This window comes from Montipora foliosa, chromosome 8, assembly GCF_036669935.1.
Source record: "Montipora foliosa isolate CH-2021 chromosome 8, ASM3666993v2, whole genome shotgun sequence".
In the NCBI taxonomy this organism is placed as follows: Eukaryota; Metazoa; Cnidaria; class Anthozoa; order Scleractinia; family Acroporidae; genus Montipora; species Montipora foliosa.
The window spans coordinates 29930522-29943021 of NC_090876.1; the positions used below are offsets into that span (position 1 = coordinate 29930522).

At 38.2% G+C, this 12500-nt stretch overlaps 1 protein-coding gene across 5 annotated transcripts in view; it reads right to left on the reverse strand.

Moving 5' to 3' along the window:
- Window positions 1–12500, reverse strand: part of LOC138012597 (sodium- and chloride-dependent taurine transporter-like) — a 40818-nt gene that overhangs the window by 21455 nt on the left and 6863 nt on the right. The window contains exons 1-2 of one of the 5 annotated variants that reach the window (XM_068859406.1): window positions 5354–5580; window positions 1107–1159 (exon numbers count right to left, since the gene is read on the reverse strand). The exons of 1 other annotated variant lie outside the window; for it this stretch is intronic. The gene's annotated coding sequence lies outside the window, so the exon portion shown is untranslated. Of the gene's footprint in view, window positions 1–1106; window positions 1344–5353; window positions 5626–5731; window positions 5821–12500 lie in introns of those variants that run through there. 3 more of the 5 variants (XM_068859408.1, XM_068859403.1, XM_068859405.1) reach the window with 3 other exon arrangements.

Here is a 12500-nt window from a genome sequence, read left to right on the forward strand (position 1 = left end):
GCTCTTTTGCATCTGCAAACTGCAACTTATAAGAAAGTATGTTTTATGATCCGTTCCAGATTTCGTGAAAAGTTGAAACGTTTTGGAAACAATCCTTGTTTATACTTATCGCAAACTGAGGCATTTGTAGTTGTTTACATAGTTGAGGACCCTTCAGATATTTGAAAATGACCTGGTGTAGCCTGCCAATGATAACGCATTCTTTTTTGATAAAAATCAAACACGAATTCAGTCATTGTTTCCAAACAAAATAAGAAAGGAACTGGTCACTTACATTTTGTAAGCAATGTATCCACGACGTCTTCACAGTTCTCCTTTGATTTTATACCTTACGGATCATTTTCACCTCCCCTGCCTCCCCCCCCCCCCCCCCCAAAGATACGGAAAAGCCCTGGAAACAAGGTTGACTATTTCGACGTTTCTTCCTTGCAAAGCACTGGAGCAGAGCAAGTTCAAACGGTTCTGAACCCTTAGCCACACGAGATCACAACATTTTCCAGGTATAAACTTAATCAGCAGAGCTAACTACGCTATAATTATTACGTCAATTCTTCATGCCTCTTTTTAAAAACTTCCTTCTTAACACTAACGACTATCCTCACTTTAATCCATACGTGCATTTAAAATGTCCAGATAATCTTTAGCCATCTTCAAAACAGGCAGATACTCTGTCGACCTTTTCCGCATATCATTTATACTTCTTTTGCATAAATTAAGGATAAAACCTCTGAAAGTTTATGATAATTAAGAAATGTTTCCAGTTTCGTTCCAATGTTGTCTCTTAATGAATAATTAATATTTCGAGAAGACGCGGAGTAGCAATTTCATATTCAAAATTCAGTGAACATCTGTCAGAATAAACATAGTCAACTTTATTTCGTCCGTGCAATTCATTGTCTTGAAATTATTACGTTTTTTATCATTTTGAAATAAGACGCATTTCATAGCTTGAAAGTAGTCTCCGTATATTGAAAACCAGAAACAATCTATAGTGTCAAGCACGTGTTGTTAACTCCAAAGCCAAACGAAGTGCTGAAAACACAACAAATGCATCAACAATTCTTAAAAAAACGCAAATAACGTAGTTATTGAAATCATCAACTTACATGTTTCGATTCTGCTGAAGCAATGTGGTTGACTACAGTTCCGTGGCTTACCCCTAGTTTGTGAACACAAACAACCAAGCTAATCGATTGTGCACTCGAAAATATGCGTGTGCATTAATCACTTGCCTCTAATTTGTGCGTTTCACGGAAAAAAATAAACAATTCCTAAAAAAGGAAAAAATCTAAGGCCAAGAGAACACCATTAATAGGTAGGAGACTGGACAGAAACCGTTCTATGTACTTTTAACGAATGTCATTCGCATGAAGCCAATTAATTTAAATATTTTCTTATTAGTTTATGGCCAAAGGGCAAATTCTGCTGAGTTCTGCCATTAACCAAAACGTGATTTGCACGTTATGACATATTCCCCAAATGTCTGATGGCCGAGTAAACTGCTAATTGGCCTTCGTTGTTCGTCAGCCAGGATTTGTACATTTCCCCACTCAGGTTATCATCGTCCCTTGAAAAAAGTTGATTGCAAAACCAGGAGCCATTTGAATTAAATTTTCGGCGAGAATGTTTCGACAAATGGTACTGCACGTTCTGTACTTAGAAAAAGAAAATGGGAATGTGCTGCATCATTTTCCAGAAATACGGGTTGTTCTGGTTGAAAAACAAATGAAACGGTCTATTTTCTCTGGCACTTGTAATTGTGGACAAATGGTATTACCTTTTTTCCGAAAACATTCCACCGAGATGAACCGTTCTATTTGAATTCTCTCCGGAATTACCGAAATTTGCATTCAAATGTAAGGGCTCACCTCAGTGTAAAAACCTGTGAACGCACGGATAACGTAACACAAAGGAAAACAAAAGAGCAAAAAAAAAAATCAAACAATAACCTAACCCAACCACGAGCTAACAAAACAAAGAAAAAGTTTCACATGCAGGTTTTACACCGAGATAACCCCAAAAACAGCTATGTATAGCACATTCGTTGGTAAGTGAGTAACAGTCTATCCTTGCCACACACAAAAGAAAACACTGCATGTGCAATTGATGTCTTTACACTGAATCCGACTCACTGTAGTTTTTATATTTTATTCGCTTGACTTTGCGAAGCGCAGCTAAATTGTATGCAGTGTCTAAACAAACCAATCATTAGTTTGTTCACAGGTAACCCAGGCTCACTGTGTGCGTCACGTAGGTATTAAAATATGGAGAACATATGAGGCGAAGTTTAGGTCTGAAAATTTGCTAGAAAATGGTAATAAAAATCGATAAAACTTATCATGTGGTGAGCTGTTGTTGTCTTTAATACGTACACGAAGTTTCGGGGAAAATGGTCCCCGTTCACCTTCCTTCATAATATAGTGACAAGGTAGGAGACGGAAGCCAGCGTCGGGACTCCGATCGACCCAAAACAAGCACGATTTTTTCCGCGAAAATCAAATCCAGTCGCTAAATAAACACGCCAGGTTCGTGGAATAGGAATTTCTCTAAACCATGAATCCACTGAAGCATCTCCAGGTAGCAACGTAGAGCCACCAGACTCCGTAAAACTTGTAAGTTAACCTGCTAAAATGGCGGCCAGAAAGCGTGGTACTCACGAAGTGCCCAATTCAAAATGGCACTGAACTCTGGACGCCTGGTGACGAGTATAATAAGTTCTGGAGGGAGGGGAGTCCCAAATTCCTAAAAACAAAACTCACTGAGCAATTTTTTGGGACTCCCCTCCCTCGAGGGAGACTTATTATACTCGTCACCAGGCGTCCAGAGTTCAGTGCCATTTTGAATTGGGCACTTCGTGAGTACCACGCTTTCTGGCCGCCATTTTAGCAGGTTAACTTACAAGTTTTACGGAGTCTGGTGGCTCCGCGTTGCTACCTGGAGATGCTTTAGTGGATTCATGGTTTAGAGAAATTCGTATTCCACGAACCTGGCGTGTTTATTTAGCGACTGGATTTGATTTTCGCGGAAAAAATCGTGCTTGTTTTGGGTCGATCGGAGTCCCGACGCTGGCTTCCGTCTCCTACCTTGTCACTATATTATGAAGGAAGGTGAACGGGGACCATTTTCCCCGAAACTTCGTGTACGTATTAAAGACAACAACAGCTCACCACATGATAAGTTTTATCGATTTTTATTACCATTTTCTAGCAAATTTTCAGACCTAAACTTCGCCTCCTATGTTCTCCATATTTTAATACCTACGTGACGCACACAGTGAGCCTGGGTTACCTGTGGTTTGTTTAGACACTGCATACAATGTCGAACATAACAATCTACTTTACATTGATAAAACTGTCAGCCTTGAAATAAATTGTCCTTTCTCTAATTCTCTTCTCTTGTCCCTTCTTCTCGTTACTTTACGACAAGAAAACTGTCAGCGACGTGAAATCGAAATAAAAAACTTCGAGGATTTACTGAATGTTGCACCAATCCGGACCAAAACTTTTATGGCTGCAAAGCAAGCAAGTTTGAACTGCAAAATCTTTCGCCTCCTGTCAATCAGGGAATTTGGGTGTTATTTCCTTTCTTCTTATAGATTTATCTTTTTGTTTTGACGAGTCAGTGAGAGAGAGAGAGTGAGTAATAAATGAATGAGAACTTAGACAAATATTCAATCTAACGGGAAAGACTAGGAAAGCTGAAAAAAACTTCTGGTCTGTATTGCTTTCATTTTTTTGCAGTACCTATGTGTAGCATCAGTGATTGGTTTTGTTGCATCCCTGTCAATTAGTGTAATAAAGGTTTCGAAATCAACAGGTGTCTTTCAACACTGGTTGAGGTTTGCGGTCACACTTGAGAGAAACACTGTGTAACACTGGTGTTGACACTACTCTTGTGTCAACTCTCTGGTGTTTTGAATCCAAAGGGGAACAAAAGAACTTAATTTAACAATAGTGTTAACTCCCTAATGCGACTGCAACCTCGTTCCCAGGGTCCCTTGTCGATGGAGACCCTGGAAACGAGGTTGATGCGACCGCAATCATTAGGGTGTTCCCAACATATCCTCTACCTCTGAAATGACTATTATCGACAATTCGTAATTTTCCCTGGAATGACTGTTATCGTCATTTTAGATTACGCTGTCCCAGGACTTGTGGTAGCAGATGAAAAGAAAAATAGAAAAGTGGCATCCCTGGACGGGATTTGAACCCGGAACACTCAATGTAAAGGAACTGTTTTTATCCACTTAACAACTAAAGATCACCTGGCTGACAATTGCACCGATAATTTATCAGATCTAATTAGTATATATAAAATCATCGCTGAATAGTGGTTAAGTCTAGTACTTGATTTTAAAATGTTTAGCTTCCTGTTAAGGTTTGGTAACCGACCATTTTCTCCTTTTTAAACTTGTTTCTTAGCCGGTAATAATACACGTTTACCGCGGCATTCGGATGAAAAAATATATTAATATAAAAAAAAAAGTGTTCTTTCAGTTAGCGATGCGGTAGTCTAGTGGTTAAGTGAAAGGGTTATTAATCGAACATTCCCAGGTTCGAGTCCCGCGAGTTTAGGCGTTGGGTTCTGGTTTTAAAAATAGATATTCATTTCCCATAATCCTTATCAAGCGCTAAGCGTCCTAAAATGACGATAATAGTCAATTTAGAGAAACTTAGGAATTGTCGATAATAGTCATTTCAGAGGTAGAGGATGGGTTGGTGTTCCTCAGTATTCCCCTTGGGATTCAAAACACCAGAAAGGCTGCGGTCGCATTCGAAAGTTGACACAAGAGTATTGTCACCACTAGTGTTACATTGTGTTTCTCTCAAGTGTGACCGCAACCACTGTTTGCGCGCCACACGTTTCCAAACCCAAACATGTTCATTGCTAAATAAATAAAGAATAGCCTTGGGCAGGATGAAGTTCACGCAACCTTCGACTGAATGAACGTTTGAAATCAAATTTGAGTTAACTAAACATCTAAGAAACAACATAGTTCGGCTAAATGATAAGTTACTGTTGACACCTACATTGCAACAAATATCTTGCTTTGAAATTATCTCTAAGCCCTACGTTTTTTCTTAATTTGCTTGGTGCTCGTGGAATTCATAGAATTCTCACTGACGGGGCGACGAAGAAGTCATCGAGGAATAAAATAATTAATTATTCATGTTGAACGACAAGGTGACATTTTCTGTAAACATCTTTTAAAAGAAACATGCGAGAAATCGATAAAGTTAAAGAATATAAATGTGTGCAAGCAAATCACTAGTGAGTAATCGGGATAGTTTAATTTCGGGCGAATAATCAACGTAGCGGGTCTGTAATGGTGTCTTATCTTTCGTTCTCTTACCTTCAGTGATGCTGTCTGAAAGTGTTCTCAAATCAACCTGGCCGGCCAATAAACCCTTCTTCAGAACCAACTTGCTATTATACCCGTTCTTTACACGACCGTGTATCTATTGGTAATTCTTTCTATGAAAATTTTCCGACAGACTATTCGGCATTAGGGTATTGCTGAAATAATGGGACGAAACAAGGGACAATACATTACTATCTCGTGTTCGCGTTGCCGATCACATGTTAGAGGACAGAATCTTTTGAAATTTGCAAACCCCCATCAAGGCATTAAGCATGACGATTAGCATAAAAACAAAAGCATCATTTCTTGTGCGTTGTTCAAGCCTATTATGGTGAAACTAATGTAATATAAGTTTTGCTCAATAACTACCTCTTCCAAACCCATTGGCCGGGCAGCAAAAACAGTCAGCGAGTAGCGAGAGAAATCGACATTTTAACCTGCAGCAAAAGCATGAAAACGTAATGCTCTGACGTCACTGAAAATAATTGCTCTTCTTTCTAATACAATATGTCAAATCAATTTGTCAGATTTTCTTTTGGGGCAGTCATATCTAAAGGTTGACATAATTTTAACCGTCGATGCCGCTCTTTAAGTCTGACTTAGAGGAAGTGGATTCCAAAGTTAGAAAGGTGACGTCGGTTTAATTCGTATGGAACGTTTTAGTCGCCTCAAGACGACTGTTACATCCCTCGGCATTTTCATGAAAACACGGCTAAATTCCTTCACTCCACATGAACAGCTAAAAATACTGCGATCACAGCCCAATTATCTTATTTACAGTACAATATTTATACCGGTCCTTCTCTTATATCTTGCGTAGTACATGACCGTACTAAACGTGAACATTTCATATGATTGGTTGTTGACATTGATTATCGTTCGAACCAAGCTTGATTCAGTGAATTAAGATTTAAGAGTTATGTAGCGACTATGGATAACATAACAAACATCATTAATATTTCTTCAAAAGGAAATAATGATTTAATATTTCTCATGTCTCATCAGTGTATTCTATATCAAAATATTGGAATATGGTTTGTTTGAAGGAGAGCTCAACGCCCTCATTTTGGAAAACGAACGGAAAGAGGCGCTCAGAACAAGCAAATAAAACCATTCTGAATATTTTTAAGTCTATCAGGGACGTATAGTAGTCGATAATAAGGGAGCCGTTGTCATCGATGACAACAAGTTATAAAAAGGAACAGTTGTAAATATATATTGGTGACGCCCGCAAAATCACGAAAGTGTTCTAGACGGTCCCCAGTCCAACGAGCATGACTTCTAATTAGTGCGAATGCCGCGCTTCGGTTCGAACGTTTTTTATTCTTTTTTTCTCAACTAACCTAAAAAGCTAGAGAATGTTACGAAAATCTGTCGGTGATTCAGTCTTCAGGATAATGAGTTTTCTATATAGTTAAACACATATGACACTCTTTGTAATTCTGTGTGGTATTGTTGTGCGCGTTACAAGTTGAGCAAATACACTCATACACTATCAAGGAAGATGGCTGAGCTTCAATCATTGTTCAATTTCTCCAATTTTACAAAATCTATTTGCCTGTTTCTGTAAATAAATACAAAATGCTGATGTTTACGCCATCCTTGCCTTGATTCGCATGAAGCCAATTAATTTAAATATTTTCTTATTAGTTTATGGCCAAAGGGCAAATTCTGCTGAGTTCTGCCATTAACCAAAACGTGATTTGCACGTTATAACATATCCACCAAATGTCTGATGGCCGAGTAAATTGCTAATTGGCCTTCGTTGTTCGTCAGCCAGGATTTGTACATTTCCCTACTCAGGTTATCATCGTCTCTTGAAGAAAGTTGATTGCAAAACCAGGAGCGCTTACCATTTGAATGAAATTTTCGGTGAGAATGTTTCGACAAATGGTACTGCACGTTCTGTACTTAGAAAACGCCTCTCATCCCATTAATTTATTCACAATTCATGTTACCATATTTCCACCAATGGCAAAGCTCCTCTACACCCGCACAAAAACCAACAACACCCACAATTCCTCTATTCTCTCTGACGAAGGGCTAACGCTCGAAACCTCAGCTTTCCAAATCGTTCACGGTGGTAATTCGACCTTTACCAACACGTTTGATAAAACCAAACATTCCTGTTTTACTCTCCCACCGACGCAACACCACAGTTTCTTTAGAAACTAGAAATTTGTTCACTAAATTTTAGTTTCGAAATATGAAAAAGTGTCGTTGAGGGGCACGTGTGACTGATATCTGCTGTAAAGCTAACCTTAGGCCTTATTGAATTGCCGAATCATGTCACCGAATTGAAGGTTTGAATAGCCAAATTGAATGTTTGAATTTCCGAATGCACGTTTGAATTTTGACACTAGAAGCGCACCATATTTATTGGGACTATTACTTGTCTATAAGTAAAAGAGGACAATTAAACCGTTTATGCGCGTCGTCCACCGGTGGCTCAGTAGGTTGAGCAACGGGATGCCATGCCAGCGGGAGGTCACAAGTTCGACTCCGGCCGGACTTAAAATAACTGAGGAGAAAATGACATCCGAAAATGGTTAGATTTTCAAGTTTTCTCGGATTAGGACTCAAACCCGTAGGCCCGTCTCGCAACCCTTGTTCATAAACTCTTTGGGACGGTAAAGATTCTACACACTATTCGAAAAGAGTGTGGCATGGAGTTGCCGGTGTTGTGCCGGTATAGCCCGGCTTTCCTTCAGCCATGTGGTCGGCTGTGGCATAATCTTTTGAATGGACTAGTGATCGATGAGGCACACATTGACAACAGCAAGCAAAAACTTACGGTAGTCAAATTGAAGGAGTCCAAGTCCCAAAAACTACAATAGTTACTTGAAGCTAAAACCTACGCATACGTGATTGCACGATATTCCATGCATATGCAAAGAAACAAAATAACGTTACTATGTTAATCGTGTGATAAGGAATACGATTCAAGGCAAAATACAATTTTCAAGTGGAAAAAAAGTATTTCAGTAGAAGTGGTTGCATTGGCATGCAAGTTTCATCCCGTTGGCGTAGTTTTTTAATGGTATTAGACAAGACTATAGTAACGTGACTTGGGTTTAAAGAAATTGCTGGATTTTTCAAGGAATATGTTCACGTTTAAGGAAACCAACTAATCAAATAAACAAACGACGAATTTTTCGAGTCAGGATAACTGACTTAGCACAACGCTCAGCCGAAACAATTTGTTTTTCTTGTTTGGATTAATATGTTTATATTGCAATGCTTTGTGTAAACGGCAAAACTCTTCAGGGAACATGTCCACCTTCGTCACGGCTAGTTAATAGTTATGTTATCGATCCACTCCAAAAACGAATTAAAATCATTGACAATGCGGCTTGGTTACACTTGAGTGTTGGTGGCTTCACCTCATCTCATGCATTTAGAGCAGTATACGCTTGGAGACGATATCGCTTCTTCCCTTCCCAGAAGAAAGACCCTGGGAACGAGGTTGGTGGACGGGGTTCTTTTTATCACGTAAAGGCATGGAAACCAATCTCGATAAAATCTATCGTTCAAATGCAAGGTGATGAACGAAAAGTCGCTTTGTATGTAGTGTTTACGAACTCACTGGTTGACTGGTGGCTTTTTTATCTTACGCTTCCAACAAGAAAATCGTGGGGCATGCAACAGGTGCTGCCACAATTTGTATACGCTTTAAAATAAATCAAGCTGGACGGATAGGTCATTTTGATCACTTTGCACAGATTTTAGAATAGCCTTCTATAGAAGCCAACGGCTCTTTCAAAGTACTTCCTTCTGAAAATGAATTTTATTCACAAGTAATAGTTCTTACTACATCTGCCCCCGGTTTGAATATCATGCTGTAACGAACCTTACAACTTTCAGCACAAAATACATTTGTACTAAGTTATGAAATTAAACTAAAACGATGCCGCATTTATTCCATCTGAAATAAGAAAACTGTATTGTTTATTTATTTATTTATTTATTTATTTATTTATTTATTTATTTATTTATTTAGTAAATATATTCAGTTGAAGCAGAGTAGCAGTTGACTTTTTTTGACAACTTGCAGCCTACTAGGAAATCAATATTGAAAAGGGTGACTGTCATGAAATGAAAGTTGCGTAACTGGAATCATTCATTATTTCTTTGTCAATTACTGACTTATACATAATTACGACGAACTATGCAACGATGTTTGAAATTGCCTAGTATCCTTTAAAAAATATATTGGTACAAAAACTGGAACGTTAATTCAAGTGTTGTTACTTGAAAAGCATGACATCATAGAAGAGTATTAATATGAACAGGAACACTAAATTTAACGATGTAATTCTTTTCTTTCAGTTTTTTTACTTTGATGCAAATCAGGTTGCTCCTCTTTTGGAGAGCATATCATTCTAAATTAATATGACAACGGGAATAGAAATGTGCATTTGAAGTGTCGGTTACAGACGAAACTTGCACTTAGCTGGACAATTTAAGCAAATGCTCCGGGAATAGTGATATTACATTTCTCCCCAGAATCGTTGAAATAACACTGTCTTTGCAATCCTTTGAATAATACACAATGAAAAAAATCTCTTTAATTTCAAATAAGTATTGATGACCTTTGTTGTTTCAAGAAAAGATGCTGGGTTTTGAGTTATTCGTACTTTTCGTGTTCGCTGCTGCAGGGATTATTTACAAGTAATCATCGTTGAAATGACACCGTTTATAAATGCTTTACTCTTTGCTATCTTCTAATCCTTGAGATAACAAAATGAAGCAGGACTCGGTTATTTCAGAAACTTGCTGTTGTTTCTTTGACTGGGTTTGAGTTAGCTTATTGATTTGTGATCCTGATCGGTTAAACTTTTTAGGGTGATGTTTGGATCGAGTCTGTCGATTTGCACCGAAAAATTCTACCCAGTACTACTGACTAACGTTTGAATTCAATTAAATAAAGAAATCACTGTGATAAAACATACTCACCTTGAATACTGCAAATCTTTCTGCCTGTACGCGACAATCTTGTGCTCGTGGTTGAAAGAATTACCCGGCAGCGCTTTGCGAGCTTACTGAAAAATTAACCGAGACCACCGTGCGCGCCTATTTGCATCAAATCCCACTACAACAATATTAATATTTCAATACTTCTATATTCCCGGGGGATACTATTAAGCCTCATCGGGTTTTGCCCAGCGGGGGCAATAAAAATGCTGTACATCGAAAACGGTTTTATTACCTCGGGATCGGAAAGTGCAACCGGTACCACTGCAGCAAAGAAATAGTAATAGAAGTGAGGGTAATCACATGATTTCGAGTGCAATTTGGAATAAATAAGATCACTCGTAAAGCAATCCATGGTACAGCTCCTAATTATTTATCATCTCTTGTAAACCTTAAGCCTAATTATTCCTACAGCCTCAGATCAAATAACTCTCTCTACTCTTGATGATCGAGCCTTCGTAGCCGCCGCACCAAAACTATGGAATAATCTTCCGTTAGATCTTAGATTTAGTTCCGAATTTAAAGTTTTTAAACGTAATTTGAAGACTCATCTTGTCAAAAAAGCTCTTTCTGATATAGTATTGTAATTCCTAGACTAGATAATTATTTATTCGTGTAATTTTGACTATACATTGTTATATTTTATATACTGGTAATATGTTCTTTTATTGTAAGGCGCATTTGAAAACTGCATAGTTGAATTTGCGCGGTATAAATAAATGTTATTATTATTATTATCATCATCATCATCATCATCATCATCATCATCATCATCATCATCATCATCATCATCATCATCATCATCATTATCATCATCATCAAAGGGTAACTTAGTAATTACCCTGGCTGCGATTTTGTAATTTTTGCAGCTTATAACTTGACTGGCCACTGCAATAATCAAAATGCGGGAATAAAAAGCGTTATAAATTTGAAGCGCAGTAACAGCTGAGATAAAGTGTCGTATTCCTTTTAAGGCTCCTATAGCTGAGCAAACTTTCCTGCATAATTCGTCTACATGATTTGAACAAGAAAGCCGACATCAACTGTAAGAACCAGGGATTTAGTGTGATCTACTCTCCTGATCATTTCGCCATCAATTCTCATATCAAGCTCGTCACATTGAGTGTTTAATCTCTGCCTACCGTAAATCCAATTATCATTAAGTCGGTCTTAGCTACATTTAAACTCAGCCTGTTGGCTCTCAGCAAACTGAGTTCAGGAGTTATTGCTAGTTTAAGTTTTGTTAAAGCTTTTGCAGTTAGGGTTATATTGGTATCGTCAGCGAACATTCTCGGGGAAACCTCCCGGAGGAAGTTAGGAAGATCGTTAATATACAATTAAAAAAGCAAGGAACTAATATGCTGCCTTGCGGAACCCCACAAATAATAATGCGCGGAGTTGACCATCTCCCATTTACATTCTATCTTTGTATCCGATTGCTTAGGTACGATTGAAACCAAGTGATAGTTGCCTGGTCGACCCCAAGGAATGACATCTTGCGTAAACTGAATTACATGATTGATAGTGTCGAATGCCTTCTTAATGTCAATGAAAACGACGCCATTCAGGAAGGCATTGCCGATGTTAACAGACCAGCTTTTTGTCGCCTCAAACAAAGCTGTAATGGTACTGTGTAGGGAACGGAACCCTGACTGGCAACTCGATAGAAGTTTATTATCATTTAGGTTATGATAAAGTTGGTCATAGACAAGTTTTTCAAGCACTTTTGAGACCACTAGGATAACTGAGATAAGGGGATAATTATTTACGTCTGATTTTAAGTCTTTTTTAAAGATTAGTTTCACCCTAGCCAATTTCCATTCAGTTGGATAGATTCCCGTGAGGATTGATTTTGTAAATATGTCGGTTAGTGAGGGTGCAAAAATACTAGCTGTCATTTTTAATAACTTACTAGGGATTTTGTCTAGGCCAGTGGCTTTCTTTTCATCGATTTTTTTCAACAGGTCGAGAACAATGTCGACACTCGGAGTTTTTAGAGAAAACGAATTATCAGAGGGCGACAAGAGTAATTCAGCGTCAACTTCTCCAACTGAAATATATCGAGCTAGCATTTTCGCAATGTTTTTAGTTAAGTGCACATTGAAAGTTTCCGCCATATCATCGGCCTCATTTATAGTTCTATTATTAGCTTGGACTTCCAAAA